Genomic DNA, 16,809 nt, shown 5'->3' on the forward strand with positions numbered 1-16,809 from the left:
TTCATCCCACACACGGGCCAAACGGCCTCCTGACAAGCAGTCAGTGGCGGCCAGTGCCCATAGCAGCTGAATCCTGGCTGCAGTTCAGAACCCGTCAGGCCCTCCCTCCTTCTCTGGGGCTTCCCCCAAACTTCTGTTTCAAAGACTAGGCCAGAGGCTGCCTCACACTCAGCCAGAAGCTTGCTCAGAAGCTGGAGGTGTCTCAGCCCAAGAACACAGAGTACACAGCGTAGTCTTATCACGCCTTGATTTACGGAACTGAAACTAGAGCCTCCAAGGCAGTTTTCCAAAAACATTTTCTCCACGTCATTAAAAATATGCATAATATTATCAGTTACCATTAATAGCTTCTGTATTTCTAGTAACTGGCATTGTTGTTACTTCAGGCAAGCCAGAAAATAAGCATGCCAGGAACTGGCACAGTGCATTATGTCACCAAAACAAAAACCCTCACACTGATAAATGTCAGGTTTGCTTCTTTGTGGTTTCCCCCCTTCCTTCTGCAGGTTACAGCTCTCGTCCTCTCTGCCACTGTCAATGTGGGGTGAGGTGTTGAGCAATACAAAAACTGGAGTCTCTTTCCAAGATTTCTGCGTTCTAAAGGTAGGAGTTTATGGAATGGCCACAACTTCCATAGAGAATTCTATGGAATAGAGTTCTCAGATTCAAGAACTCTAACCATTTCCTTTGTCTTAGACCTAGGAATGTAGTAATGTTTTTAAATAATTGATATTCCTGGGAACCATGCTCATCTGGCATATTCGTCATGCAGACAGGAAAAGGCATGATCTTTTTTTGCTGTGAAAACCCTGGGTGGCCAGGGCTGCTTGTAGGAGGGGAAGACACTAGAGACCTTCTCAAGTGGCAATGAACAAACAAAAGTGGGTGGAAACGAGAAAGCAGGGGAAGGGTGGTGGTAGGACTCTGAAAGACCAGGTTGCAGAAAGCCTCGCTCTTCAGTTCTCCCCCGCCTACCGCGATCTCACACTCTTGGCATGCATTTCTTTTACTGGCTGATCTATTGCCAGTACAGACGCAATAAGAAAAGGTAATCTCTGCAGGGCCCATTGTCACTGGTTTTTGTCTTCCCTAAAGCTAACATGCATTCCTGCTTTTGTAAAAGAGGAGCTAGTAGTCTCGGGTGTGTGATTTGTTTACACTTGTTTCTGCTCTGGGTAGATGTCACATGCTGCCTGAATGTAAGCAAGTGTGCACACACATTAGACACAAACAACGACTCGTGGTGGAAAATACTGCTAAACACTTGCCCCAAATCTCTCTCTCTCTTTTTTTTCCCTGGACACACAGCTAGAAACACTTTGAAGAAAATCCACACTGACCAGGAGTGCTCACTGGGGCCCCTTCCATGAGCAAGAAATTTACTGTGTTTAAAACATAATGCATTTTCAGTTCTACTTGGGATAGCAGTTTACCCTGACTTAACAAATACACTCTCGTGCTTGCTTCGGCAGCACACATACTAAAACAAATACACTCTCAGTCACATCTTACAGGAACACACACACCCAGCTATCCTATATGCACCGTATCTTCAAAAATGTTTTGAAAGTTAGCGAAAACTTTTAGTGTTCTAAGAACATATTACATCTGAAGACTATTTTCCAGTTGTCAAAGCACTTTCATGTATAGTCTCTCATGGAATCTTTCTAGCAATTTCACAAGGCAGGTAATCACAGCGTGCTGGTGAGAAATCTTGGCTAAAATGGTGAAGTGGCCCTCATAAAGTCACAGAGCTGGTAAGAGAAAGAGTCCTAGGCTGGGCCTTGACCCTGACCGCTCCCCCTGGAATGCCCGTTCTCCTGCGGCACAGGCCTCACCAGAGCCCCGCTCAGGCTCTCCCCATAGGCTTGCCCAGCCAACCCCACCCCCATTATAACTTACCACCTGTTCCTTTGTGACCCACTTGGCCCTGTATGTACATCCACTAAGGCACTTCCCACCTCACATTATACTTATTTATTTACAGGGACTCTAAGAGTCCTGAGTTCGAAAGAAGCTGATCTTACTACTTTTTAGACCTACCACAGAACGTGACTCCAAGTTCCCTGCCAATCCACCAAAATGGTACCTAATATGGCTCCAAAAGTATGACAGCAATTTGAAAGGAATAATTGTGCAAAGCAATGTTTCCTTTGATAGAATTTAGGCCCATGATTAACAAGTCCAGCAAATCTCTCAGAAGTTCCATAACTAGGCCTTCCTAATTTTGAAAGCTAGCTGGAACACAGATGATTCCTGGTTAGGCCAGAATCACAGTAGCCTGTTTACACTAAGTCAGTTTTGACAATGGGAGTGATGTGAAATAGTCCTAAACAATCCCAAAATGCAACTCTGTAAGTGAGCATTATCATAAATACACACACAAACACATCTAGCCACATATTAATGAGGAAGAAAGGCACTATTCTCTCATTTTTTTAACTTCACTTTTTTAATGTGTTTATTTCTGTCAAAGAATGCTTCACCTGATCCCATAACCTGCACAAGTTAGGCAATGGCGTTAACCTATTGTCCACTCGATTATAAGTAAGGCACTTTGGGATAGAGACTCATTACATCTCTATAAGCCAAGCAAGCAGTCAGACTTAAATTGTGTAGGGCTTACTTCCTGGTTGTAAAATTACCAAAAAGAACTGTCGTCTCCTTCTACTGGAGGTTTACGACTTGGCAGTGATGCTGGATAGGGGCTGTCCAACCTTTTGGAGTCTCTGGGACACACTGGAAGAAGAGTTGTCTTGGGCCACATGTTAAATACACTGGGACATGTAATCACAAAAAAAATCTCATGGTGTTTTAAGTAAATTTACAATTTTGTGTTGGGCTGCATTCGTAGCCATCTTGGGCTGCATGCGGCCCCTGGGCTGCAGGTTGGACACCGCTGGGGGGTCTAAGACTTGGCAGTGAAGCTCCAGCTTCAGGAAGGCACATAAGGACTGAGGAAGTAATACTGGTCTGCTGGAACCACATGGGAAAGTCCAAAAGACCCACCAACAGTCACTCCCAGGAATAAAACTGGGAAGGATGAACACAACTCTTGCCAATGCTAGTTTTCTGGAACATGCCTTGGGCATAGTCAGTGAGGAAGAAAGAGAGGGGGGTGGGATGAACTGGTGAGGATTTCTGGCTAAAAGACACGATTTCAATAAGCTGTTTAGCCTTTGGTTTCAGTGTTCCCAAACATCATAAAGATTTCAGCTCTTGTAAAGGGGGAGCTAATTGTTTACAATAGACTATTCTGGAGGGAGTGGGTGTGTCTCGTGAGGCAAATATTTGCTCATAGGAGGTAATAAAATTGAATTAAGCTTTTACTCCTCTGCTGTACGTGGTCATCAATGTGATTAGCTCACTCCAGTCTATTTTCAGACCCTGCCAGGCACGGACATTGACAAGAACCTGGCATTTCTCCTTAGGAATATATAATTGACCTTTCAAGTCCGTAATCTTGTTTATCAGAGCGGATGGCAGGGGTTTATGCAGAATAGTTTGCATACCTCTTTCATTTCAGCCCCCTGAGAACCCAAACACGCATCCCACCCAATCCTGTTTTATTTTCGCCATATCCTGTGTTGTTGAATGGGCCTCTTGTAAAAATTCAATGTAACTGCCCCCCACCTCCAGTTTTTTTCTGATGTTCTAAACAAATCTTACATCAGTTTTGTAAAATGTGCCGCTCTCTTACATTCCTCAGGCCAACTTTAAAGGTCACAGTTTTAAGGAGTTGGGGAAATCTGTTTGTGTGGACAAGGACCCACATGGGTGAAAGCGAGAGAGCCCCACAATGGACAGATAAACAAGCTTCATGGGCAAATTTGCACTCCAGAACGTCTTGGATAGGGGTAGGTGAGAGTGCACAGGTTTGGAGTTTTCTTAGTCGTTCACCCTTTCCTTACGTTACATCTTTTAATGAAATTTTCTGGCCAAAAAAATGCATGGACCAACAGCCCTCTTTTTCATCATGGCCACAGTGAAATAGAACCAGAGACCGTAAGCTACCCAGGAGGAACTAGAGCTGGCGGGAGAGCTAGAAGGAAATGGGATCAGGGCCTGCTCGTCCCCATAGAGTTAAATCCAGCCATGAAAACTTCCCTTGGCATTTTCCGTTGTGTGCCTTAACCGTTGAGCTCAACCCCTTCTCCGCTCCAGGCACCATCACGTGGAATCGCTTTCTCCTTTCATGAACATTCAGATGACAACACTCCTTATACTCGTACCCATCCAGGCTTCACCTTTCAATTGGCTTTCAAGTCAGTTCAGGCGCCAACAAGAACCCAAACCACCCTTTGTATGGCTCTGAATGATATGCACAACCAAAGAAATGCACCAAAGACGCCCTCAGCTCTGTTGCTATAAAACTAATAAATAGAGCAATAAACACAGAAAACCTTCCAGAGACAGCCTGTGCTCCAGGGTTAGATGCGGTGACTCAAAGCAGCAGGCTCCCCACATTAAGGGTAATAGGAAGGTTGGGGTGTGAGGCTAGGAAAGGGATTACATGTCATAAGAAAAAAGAAATTACGTTGACAATGATTCCTGGAGTCATGGCCAACAGCGTCAGCCAACTTGCCTCATCGAAGGTGCCAGGAGTAGGTCCAACACTGTCAGGGCTGAGAACACTCTCCACACGGAGCAGAGGAAGAGCCCCAGAATAAGTTTGCAGATTCAGTACAAATATTGGCCCCCAAATCAGAGACCTCCAGACTCCTAGACTTAACATATATTAGGACAATTTCCCAGATTACAGTTTTAATAGGAACCTGGGGCTAACCCTTAATACCACCTGAGACTCATTTGTTCATTCATTTATGGTGTTGGTTGGGCACCTACAGTGTGCAATGTATTTTGCTATTTTCTGTGCAGGATCCCAAGCTGGCAAAGCTAAGAGGCAGGATAGCATTGCATTTAAAAATACGGGCCCTGGTGAAATTCAAATCTTCAGTTCGTCACTTAAAAGGTGTGTTATTTAAGCCATACCTACCTCATAGGGTCATTGCAAAGATGAAATGATAATGCGTGTGAAACGCTTGGCTGAGCCCCTAGCACACGGATGTGCCTGGTCCACGTTAGTCACAATTTTAAACCAGGATTTCTAGAGGGAGGGTTTCTGAAGGAGAAAGTGTCAGACAGGGTCACCCAGACCATTCACACTCAAACTTATTTCCTCTTCACACACGCAATGTGCATACAGCTCTCAGACTGTCTTCAAGTAAATATTTGCAACTAAGTTTATTTACTCATTTGTGTCAATGTTTTTTCTTAAACCACCTGGAAAAGAAGCAGGGTAGGAGGTTGTGCGGGGCCCACTGTGGACTAGCATTCCGGCCCCACCAAAGGCCATATAGTCTGTGCCCCAGAGAACTACTGCTGTTATCTTTGGAAGAGTGTTTACTTACTTCTACACTATGCCATTGTCCACCGGGAGAGAAAGTCAGTCAGCTATGGAGGGGGAAAACAGAGGACAGGACAATAGTCATGTGCTCCAGAAGAGAGGGTTTTCACATGCCTCTGGCGTCCTGGACACCTGTGGCTCTGTCCAGGAATGAACTTTCTCAGCAAAGCTTTGGACCTGCTCGGCTGTGTCCCCACAGAGCTAGCTACCTGCAAAGCCTTTTCCTAAAGTGATGAACTTGTCTTTTGCAACCAGTTAGCACCTGCTCTCAAAACTTGATCCCTCCCTGATTTGTTTCAAGTAGAGCCAGGGGATCAGGACTTAATTAGCAGTGATATATCTCTACTGATCAGTTCCATCCCGCTTCCCCCTGGGGCCCCAGATTTGTCTCTATTTGGAATTCCCGTGCTAGCTGGGCGGCTGGGGGTTGCAGCGAGCTGGCAGACCGGTCTGCGCAGTGTGGGGCGGGAGCTCCCCTGGTGGTGCAGCAGATGACGCCGCCTCCCCAGGGCTGCCTGCCACCGACCCAGGGGACTGGGCCTGAGGCCTCTCATCCAGTGAGAAGTGACCCATTGGAGGAGGGGCACGACCGCTGGAGCAAGCGGGGTGGAGGCCTGAGTCCCTTGTGTTTGCAAATGGCCCTGGGGCTGCTGAAGCAGGACTTTTTTTTTTTTTTCATGAAGGGAAACCGCCTTCTGCTCTGTACCAGCTTGAAGCCAAAATAACATGTTTTGGCAACCGTTATTTGGCAATTAGGGCCTCAGCTCACTGAAAGCATTCTTCCATGCAAAATATGCCTTGGAAAGAAAACCCTAAACCACATCTGAGTGGAAATATAGGAAATGAACAAAGGGTGACAGAGCAGTGAGAGTCAGAAAGGGAGGAAGAGGGGGCTGAGGCCGGCCCCTGCGGCGGGGGCTCGGCAGGGTCGCGAGACTGGATGTTTCCACGGACCGACTCCAAGTCTGGCCAGTCCAGGGAGAGGCCAGAGGCCAAGCCCGGAGGTCCTGTGTGTCCGCAGAAGCTTGTCTTTCATTGTCCCTCAAAGGGGCCCTTGCGCTGGATGTAAGCAAGCGAAGGCCAACTGCAGCAGTGGGCTGGTGGGATGGTGCCTGGGATGGTGCTGTTTCCGGGGGCGCACACCTCCTAGTCACCCCCCCAAAGGGTATGCAAGGGCAGACCTGGGTGGGCTAGGAGGCCCCCAGACTGACGCACCCTTCAGTGCCGATAGCTTTTGCTCCCTTCCAGCCTGGCGTCACCCCATTGAGGAGAAAATGTGGCAGAAAGAGAGCGCCTCCTCTTCCCGGCAGTCCATGGCTTCCACGCTCGCTGTCAAAGAGCGAGAGGACAGGCAAGCGGAATAGACTCCGTCGTGGCGCAGTGTGACGAAAATAAAGGGAGGCTCTGACATAGGGCACTTTGCTCCCCATCACTGCGTGGCTTTTTTTTATGATTTCATTTATTTTTTTCCCAATTTTTTTATTTAATTATTTTTCAGGTACAGCTTTCTGTCTATTACTCCCATCCCATCCCACCCCCGTGCTCCCCCCTCCCTCCCATTTCCACCCTTCTCAGTTGTTGTCCATGTATCCTTTATATATGTTCCTCTAAATCCCTCCCCTATTTCCCCTGAAATTCCCTCCCCTCTCCCCTCTGGTCACTGTCAGCCTGTTCTGTATTTCAGTGTCTTTGGTTATATTTTGCTTGCTTGTTTGTTTTGTTGTTTAGCTTCCTGTTAGAGGTGAGATGATATGGTATTTGTCCTTCAACACCTGGCTTATTTCACTCAGCATAATGCTTTCCAGTTCCATCCATGATGTTGCAAAAGGTAGGAGCTCCTTCTTTCTTTCTACAGCATAAAATTCCATTGTGTATAATATGTACCATAGTTTTTTGATCCATTCATTTACTGATGGGCACCTAGGTTGCTTCCAACTCTTGGCTATTGTAAATTGTGCTGCTATGAACATTGGGGTGCATAGGTTCTTTGGGATTGGTGTTTTAGGGTTCTTAGGATACAATCCTAGCAGTGGAATTGCTGGGTCAAATGGTGTTGGGAGAACTGGACAGCTACATGCAAAAAAATGAAACTCGAGCACCAACTTACATCATACACCAAAATAAATTCAAGGTGGATAAAAGACTTAAATATAAGCCGTGACACCATTAAAGTCCTAGAGGAGAACATTGACAGGAAAATATCAGATATTTCACGCAGCAACATTTTTACTGATATGTCCCCTAGAGCAAGGAATATAAGGGAAAGAATAAACAAATGAAATCTCATCAAAATAAAAAGCTTCTGCGCAGCTAAAGAAAACAACATTAAAATAAAAAGACAACCAACTGTATGGAAAAACATATTTGCCAATGATACCTCAGACAAAGGTTTAATCTCCAAAATATACAAAGAACTCACACAACTTCACTCTAAGAAACTAACCCAATTAAAAAATGGGGAAAGGACTTGAACTGACACTTCTGCAAGGAGGACATACAGAGGATCCAGAGACACATGAAGAGATGCTCAATATTGCTTGCTATCAGAGAGATGCAAATTAAAACCACAATGAGATACCACTTTACACCGGTGAGAATGGCTATCGTAAACAAAGCAATAAACAACAAATGTTGGAGAGGGTGTGGGGAAAAGGGGACTCTGGTCCACTGTTGGTGGGATTGCAGACTGATACAACCACTATGGAAAACAGTATGGAATTTTCTAAGAAAACTAAAATTGGACTTGCCTTTTGACCTTGCTCCCCATCACTGCGTGTTAACTGAGACATCACAGTGGTACACATTGCCGCGTGCTGCAGACGCCTCTGCTACAGGGGGTGACTTCTTCCTTCCCCTTCCCTCGCCCAACTCCCCAACTTTATTTATTTATTTTTTGGTGGCAAACTTAGGGTAAGATTTTGAAGGCAGGGTGACATGACTCCACAGTGGGCAAAACAAAACCGCACCCTCAAGCACAGAGGCTGCAGAGTGTGAGGGAGTGAGGGCCAGGACGCTGGTCTCACCTTCCTTGAAACCCCAAAGAACCATCTGAAATTACCAACAGGAGTGTCGATGGTTTCACTGGTGACTCTGATGTCACCCTGTCAGCATGCACATGCCCCATGGATACTGGTTTAATTTCACAACAGTAAACGACTTTCCCCTCAGTATTAGGTTAATTTCCTGATTTTTTTTCTTTTTCTTTTCTCTTTTCCTCTTTTCTTTCTTTTCTTTTTCTTCCATGCCCCCTCCCCCCCCCCTTCACAATACAGACCATGCAGAGGGCCTGGGCCATGGTGCACCCGGGGTGGTTTACTCTTCAGCCTCTTTGGGTGCAGGCAGCGTCAGAATGCAGCCTGTGGTAAGCCCTGGGAGGCCTGGGGTTTTTTTCCAATGGTATGAATGTTTACACAGAAATTCGTTAATCCTGGGTTGCCTGTGTGTACCATTGGATGAACCATTTTTAGCTTAATTAGAAATTTGTCCGGGTCTGTATGACCTATTTCAGTATCATCATCCATTTGATAAACTTGATAAAGGCCATTGCAATGGCCTTTCTGGATTCAGCTTTCATCATATAGATCTAGTGTTGGTATTTCAAAGTCAAAGCATTAGTTATGTTGGTTACGTATCAGATTTAAAGTTTCTAGTGGTCACAGACTGAGGTATGTAAATTAATTGTGAGTAATATCTGGCACACCATCTTATAAACCTAATGTGATCTATCATTTTGCACAGGTAATATCCTCACCTATGTTTAAATGAATGAAATCAGAATATTATCAACTTCTTTCCATTTGCATATTATCCTGTTAACTTACGTGTGGGGTGGCAAGGTAAACCAGACCATGCAGACTTGGAAGGAAAGTCTGGTTAGCTTGGCACCAGTCTCATCGACTCTTTGTCCCTCCTTTTCTGGGCCCCCTTTGCTGTGTCTTCGTGCCCACAGTCTGGACGTGTTACAGAGGCTTGGTGGTATGCCAGCACATTTTGGCTTGCCTTTCTTCTGAAATTTTAAAAGAGTTCTGCCTGCAACTTATGAAGGGGGACCCCAAAAACTACAGAATTATCTTCTGAAGGGTGGGCCCCTTGTAACACAAGCTTCCCCCATTAGGTGAGTGTTCTAGGATCCCATCTGTATCAGTGCACCAGCTGGCTTTGTTGTGAGAGGCTGCGTTCAGCTTCAGTGAATTTTTTTAAAGACTCTTAATGCATTTGCCCATTCTATGATGGGTGGTTTTACAAGCCCACGTGCCTCGCCACACTGAGTGTTGCGCAGTTTTTGACCAAAAACACCATGACCCCCATGCCCTACCCTCCCTATTCACCCCATCTCCCCCGAAAAGGGACTTTTTTTGTGTTTCACTGAATGTAAAAGTCCTCAAAGGGAAATGTTTTGCTGACGTAGAGGAGATGAAACAAAAAATGGCAAAAGCACTAAAAGGTATCAAAATCGACGAGTTCAAAAACTGGTTTGAGCAGCAGGAAAAAAAGTGGCTCAATAGGTGTATTGCACCAAAGGGAGAGCACTTTGAAGATGACCGAAGTTTAGCATGTACAAATAAACACATATTTTTAAATAAATAAATTCCAGGTTTGGGGGGTTTACACTCATAGTCTGGACCCTGAAAAAAGTAAAGCTTATAACATTTTCTCTCTGGGCATGGGTATTGAGGTCCCAACGGTCTAAAAGGGTTAGTGTCTTTCCAAGTCGGCTCTAAGGGCTCCACCCCTCCTTCAGCCAACCACCTGCACTTACATGGGTGTGCCCTACAAGCGGGTGCAGCTGGCTTTTGGAGGGCAACAGGTGGCCGCTGACAGGAGCAATAGGAAGAGCATACCATAGCTCTAGAGATTTACTGCATGTATGTTATAATATAAATTTCCGTCACATGTAGAGATGGCAACTAGAATATTACGGCAGAGTGCTACTCTACCCTTGGAATTGAGCGTCTTTCTACCCCAGCAGAAACAGAAGCTCAGTTTGCTGATATCTGAAAGGCCTGTGAGCATAAAAGGCATAGAACTTTTTCAGAATAATGTATTTAAATCAGTTACTCTTTGGAACATCAAAAGTTATGTAAATTCATATTGCATATTATAGGAACTAAATAAGTAATCGTTAAATGAATAAATAAATATTAGAATCTGACAGACCTCACATACTTAGCTTCTAAAGCAACTTTTAAGGTTCTGGCGTGTTGCAGGGGCATGCGTCTCACTGCACCACTGAAGGACACCTTAGTGTACTCACCCTTTCATCATTCAATTCATGGGTGAGAAGGAAAATGTCCCTAAGCTGATTCTCCTTATTAATTGGCTCAAACACAGTCAGGAGGTGGATTACCTAAACGCAAACTGCCTTTTCCCTAACATGCTTGGTGAACGATATGCTAGGAATTTCCTCTTCATCCACGTCTCATAATTAAGACTATTATTATAATAACACGTAGCACAGATGTCACTCATCTTGCCTCCTACTTCCTTGCCTGAAGTCACTATGCTGCAGGATGACACTGTCAAACACTTTTCTGGTAAGTTATTATCGTTTATATTAGGTGAGTGAAAGGCTGCAACAGTTTTAAAAATTAAGCTAGGGAAAGAAACGAAGGACGAATTTCAGACATGGCCAGTGAGGCACAGTGGGGAAGTGGGCATTCTTCTTGTAAAACCTTCTAAAATGCAGTCGGGCGGGAGGAGCTCGGCAAAAGGAAGAATCTGAGTCGGTAAAGTGCCTCACTGTGGCAGTGGTGGAATTTAACTCCCAAGATTGGGAACTGAATTCTTCTCCTTAGGAAGGGCTCCCAGAACAACATAGCATTTGTGTGGAGCTCTTGAAACATTGTAACCACTTTGCTTTGCCCTGGGGGAAACAGACTTCGCTGACCTTGGGTAAATAATTTAACCTCTGCAGTTTTGTGTCTGAATCTATACAGAATAACAATTTTGTAGCATTTCCCAGAGACAGGAGAGTGATAGTGAGCTGCCATTAAGGGGCCTGCAGGGCCTCAGAGAGAGCGTCAACGTGAGGTTGTTTGTTTGACTGGAAGGTGAGATTATTATTACCTCTTTGACTGAAATTCCTACGTATGAGAAACCAACATGCACACCAGTGTTCTTAGTTCACAGAGGGCGGTGCACTTGGTACGCTGGGGGAGTGTTTTATACACGTTACTCACAGAAAATAACTCCTTTCGCAGTGCCCGGACAGCGTCTCTGTGCTCTCCCCAAGCTGCTCAGAAGCTCAGCCATCTCCAGCTCCTAAAAGCCAGGGTTTGTCTACGTCTTGTATGTGGGAACAGCAGCATTTAATTCTCTACGCAGAGTTTGAGAGTTGTCTCCTTTATTTCCTGTTGACTCAGCTATCTTCTTCCCACATTTTGGGGTTTGTGGTAAATGAAGAATTTGTATTTGGCCACTGGAAGCAAGGCGTTTGAATACGCAGAGAATCATGTGGACCCTGTGATTTTTCTAAAAGATCCGAAGTTTTCCTTTCCTCGGAGACTAATCAACATTAATAGGGATTATAGGCGCATTTGCTGGGAGTGGGGCCTCAGTGCTAGGAGAAGGCTTAACTAAAAACTATCTAAAATCAGTTTTAAGATTCCTCACTTCCTTGACATTCTTTCAAAAACAAACCAGCCCTTGTGAGTGATGCACAAAGCCTGGTTTTGTTTCTGCGACTTTTCTCCCTCTTGACAGGCAGTCGGCCTGCACCAGAGGAAGAAATGCTTACACTCATCCGATAAAAATAGAGGTTGCCTCTGCAGACCCAAGGGTGCGCTGCAAGAGAACTGGATGTACATTTGACCTAGTTCATCTAATAATTTTGAAGAATTTTACAAATCCTTGTCTATTTCTCATTCCACTTTTTATTTCTCTTTTCTTATTCCTTATGCAGTTACCAAAAAGAAAATCTTTAAAGCTAGGCCACTGTTCACGATTTTCATTGTAAACATCCTAAATGGAAAGAGTGAACTCATTGTAATCACTCGAAAACCTTTTAACCATTGTTACGTGAACGGTTCAGTGTCGCACCATGTTCACCACGAACGATCTCCAGAACACCATTTTCTTTTAAGTATTGTATTTTAAAGCTCTCCTCCCAAAGAATTGTCCTCACTCCCAGTACACGACTGGGAATGCCTGGATCCCAGTGCAAGATTAGGAAGCTTGTTGGGGGCTGGGTCTGGCTTGGGACGATTGGAGTTCAGGCCCCTGAACGGGCAGAGAAGACCTGCCTGGAGCAGAAGGAAGAGACAGACGTGAGGGCAGACACAGACGCGTCTCCCCATAGCGGACGGATAGGACACGCTAGGTCTGAGGGACACAGCAAACGGTCACAGGAGGATAAAAGGTGATGCCGGTGGCAAAACTCTCTAGAGAGACAGAGAATAAGGTACAAGGTGCAGGAGGGTCAGCAGGTTCGAAAGGCAGATCTTCAGTGAGTAAGTGTTGGGGAGTCCCTGTCGGTCACCGTTTTCTCAGGTGCAGGACAAAGATACCTTCTAAGGTATTGTTTCCTGATTTATTTTTCTTCCTCATTCTTTTGAACCTCCACCCCCCCACCCCACCCAGTATTTACTAGGGAGAAATTAACTTCTTTTCCATCAATCATGATTTTCTATTTCACCTTGTTCAAAGTATTTTGAAACAGAGCATGTGGGTTGGAAGGAATGGTACCTCAATTTTTTGCGACTAAATACAGCACTCTTCTGTCTTCCCTCTCTCCATCCCATGAAACTCATCTTTTGGCTCCTGTTATTATACATTGGAATTTCATGGTTGCTGGTTGTCACTTGCTAACTAGAAAAATAGTTATTTTTTAGAGCAGATAGTTATTAATAGTTATTCCTATTAGAGCAGAAAATAGGAATTTGGGGGAGGGCTTGCAGGAGGGTGTGCAGGAGATGGTGGACTGTGCGTTTCCTGGCCTTTTCCATGAAGGGGATAATCATAACCTTATGAAACTGTGAGGCCAGAGACTCATGAGCTCAGTGATCAAATGTGGCCCAGAATTACGGAGAAAGCTGTTCTTTCTGCCTCTGCACAGGAGCGAGCATTACTCTGACACCCCAAAGGGCGCAAGTTCTAGGACTTTGTCACGAGCGTTTTCTCATCCTGGGTGGTGGCAGAAGCAGCACTCTTCCAAGTGGCTTCTAGGCCAGCAGGTGCGGACACTTTGGGACCAAAGGCAGAGCAGAGTGCAGAGGTGGTGACAATACCTGAGAGCCCTATACGGGGGCACAAGTAAAGCACCCCCTAGGGATTCCTGCAAGTAACCTGTGGACATGTGGGAAAAGGGCTAGACGCCAATTTTACAACACTATCACAAGGCTGGAGGTTTTAAGCTGATACATTATATGAATTCAAAATATTCACATTATTCCTAAACTTCCTCTGCCAAAGGACAAATACACGAATTATTGTTGAAAATATGAGACTTAATACCCTGGGGCACAATCATAGCTCAACAAAGGTACTGAGATACTTCCCGTCAGAAGTATCTTATAAAGATTTGCCAGCCAAGGACATGACACTGTATTATTTTAAAGTGACAAAGATGCTACAAAATTTCAATTCCATGCAGGACCCACAAAAGTTAACTTGCTGGTGTAAGAAACGTATTCTGAGATACAATTATGAGCCAGATTCTAGGGGTAAAACTCTGAAGCAGGGTCTATTCTTTCAACTCAAAAACGCAAAGTAGAGAATCACCTGTGTAAGAGAGGACACCTGGGGAAAACATCAGCACTTGAGGACCATGCAGGGGAAGAGTCCTCACAGGGACACAAGAGCAGCTGGAGATGACTGTCCTTCACATCCTGGCTCCAGGTTCCCTGTGCCCTTCATCCCCCCAGTCAGGGCACTCGGGGCATCTGGATACCCTCCCTGGCTAGAGAAGGAGCCAGGGAGGAGCCAGCCTACATCTGGATTACCCTCTAGATGAACAGCACACTTTTCTCGATGGTGGCCACTCCATCCGACCAGGACCACTGTCTCAGGTCACAGTCTTCTCTCAGAATCCTGGGTGAGAAGAATCACACAAAATTCTTCCAGCTCCAGGATTCCCAAACCTCCCTGGGAGACTCCCACTCTTTCTCCCTTACCTGGCACCCCTACTCTATCTGAGTTTCAATCCACAGTCATGTCCCACCCCCTGGCGTTCCCCTGCCTTTCTCGTCAGGTCATACCCCCCAGCCAGGGCTAGGACGGCTTTCTGTTTTGCTTTGCCGTGTTCCCTCTGGTATGACAGGAAACCACCATACATCGTGGTGTATCATTTATCTTTCTTACTCTGTGGTTACCTCTATCAACTGTGCTCTAGTTCTCTATTTTGTTTCCTTGAAACCCACACATCCTCCCTTCTCTCAACAAAGCCTGCCTCTTGCAAATGGAAACCTTGGCTTTCACATCTATTTTCCCTAAAATGAGCTTCAACGGCCTCCTTTGGAGAAGCTCAACACTGACTCCTTTGTTTGGGCTGGTTTCTACTGCCTTCCTGCTGAAGTGAGGGACGCCCTCCCCTTCAATGGATGGCAGGCAGCAGGAATTGCTGAGGAGGAAAAATACATCCAATAACATTATTAAAATGCTGTCCCATTATAGAAAAACGTCAGGCAGCAGCTGAGGTTGCAAACCCTGAATTCGTAGCAGCCCTAATCTCACTATTGCATGATTTTCTCTGGCGACGCTCAGAGGCTGTGTGTGAGCAGAGAGCTGGACAGATCCAGGCTGGGTGTTCAGAGGCAAGTTCTTTGAAAAGACTGGGGACAGATGAGTCGAGCTAGTGACAGGACAGTGGTTACTGGATAATGGAAAAAGCAAAGTGAGAAAAGGTCTGGAGGAAATATAAAGGTCAGGAAACTAGACATTTCTGAATATTTGGAATGGACTGGGAAGTAACTGAGTGGGAGTGAGTGACATTCTTAAATGTACGATTTTAGTGATGAAATAGTTTATGGAAGTTCAACTCGGATGAGGTCATGCCCAAGTGTGTGGAAAAATATCCAGCCACTCTCCCGATTAGGCTATGAATACCGGAGCTGTCTAAAACCAAGTGCACTATTCCTTTGGCACTCCCACCCGAAGTGCTCTGTAATCCACCCCGGGTGGTCGCTGCCAGGGGGAAAGGGCTGTAGTGCAGGCTTCCCTGTCTTCTGCCTTCTCACCACTCCCTGCCAGGGACACCTCATCCCCACCATTGGGAGGACTCTGAAATGAAGCCAGGGGTGGGTGACATCTTGGCGGCTCTGACGTCAGCCCTTGTGGGTCTTACATGCTCTGTCTTCACTGCTGACGTATGGAAAACAATTCAAAGATACAAGTACAATAAGAATGGGTATTTACAAAACTGTTTCGTTCATTTTATTAACCCCCGTGCCGCTGTGATACCTATCTTACAGATGAGGGAAATGCAGGTTCTGTGAGTCTAGTCCAAGATCACAAAGCTGGTTTATCCACTTTACCCCTCATACCTGGCCCAGGTGCCGTCTCCCTCTCAGACTCGCCACCCTGTCCTCTCAACCACACCCCACAGTTCATCTTCCAACCTGCTTCTTGACCTGTACGCCCTCCGTGCACACCTCCTCTATTTGACTTGGGGCAGGCACTATAGTGACATCATCACTCACCTGTGTGTGCACTAGACTAGGCTGTCACAGGAGCATGTAGCTCAGGGTATGGCTCCTATTGAGGCCCTCTGAGTGGGTCTTCAGTGAAGAGGGAGACAACCTTGGCAACAACGTAGAAGGAAAAGAGCATCTGTGAATAATGGTGCTCCCCATAGTCCATTTGCTGACAGGGTTGCCAGGCTGCATGCTCACAAACTGATTTGTGGACAGGGAAGACGTGAGGGCTCGGACTGACCTGCCCAGGTCCACTGACGATAATACTCCAGGGAGACAGGCATTTAGGAAATGGGGGGTTTATAGGCAGATAGCCAATCCTGGGCCTTTGGGCTTCGGGAAAGAAAAGGCAGGAAGGAGAACAGGATTTTTACAACCTTGTACATAAAGATCTTCTTGTAAAACCAAACTTCAAAGGGAGGCAGAATATCACTCCTCTCCTAAGAGTCTCATCAATGATCACAGTATCTCTGAGAGGAAAGTATGATGGAAGGAGTATTTCTCCAACGAGGAAACAGTGTGAAATGGCTTGATTACCCGCAAACTAGAAAAACACAGCCCAGTGACTTTCCAGTGCCTCTCCTTCCGCAGGGCCAGCAGCCTCTGCCAGGCTGGGTGGCCACTCACTAAAGCGGCCTGTACAGAGACTGGGTTAGACCGAGCACCACCCCAGGGGCAGGAAACGCAGTCTCTGGCCCAGAAGATTTCACAGAGCACCTGATCACCAGGGAAGTTTGCAAATAATCTGAACAGGCAAACAAACATCCGTGACAC

At 45.7% G+C, this 16,809-nt stretch overlaps 1 non-coding gene across 1 annotated transcript; it reads right to left on the reverse strand.

Moving 5' to 3' along the window:
• Window positions 1-8,654: 8,654 nt before the first annotated feature.
• On the reverse strand, window positions 8,655-8,785 carry LOC118977200 (small nucleolar RNA SNORA51). Its single transcript, XR_005064478.1, has one exon. It is a non-coding gene; the product is annotated as a small nucleolar RNA SNORA51 (small nucleolar RNA).
• Window positions 8,786-16,809: the final 8,024 nt, after the last annotated feature.

The sequence above is a fragment of the Sturnira hondurensis genome, unplaced genomic scaffold (genome assembly GCF_014824575.4).
Source record: "Sturnira hondurensis isolate 20B ecotype Veracruz unplaced genomic scaffold, ASM1482457v3 Scaffold0021214, whole genome shotgun sequence".
In the NCBI taxonomy this organism is placed as follows: Eukaryota; Metazoa; Chordata; class Mammalia; order Chiroptera; family Phyllostomidae; genus Sturnira; species Sturnira hondurensis.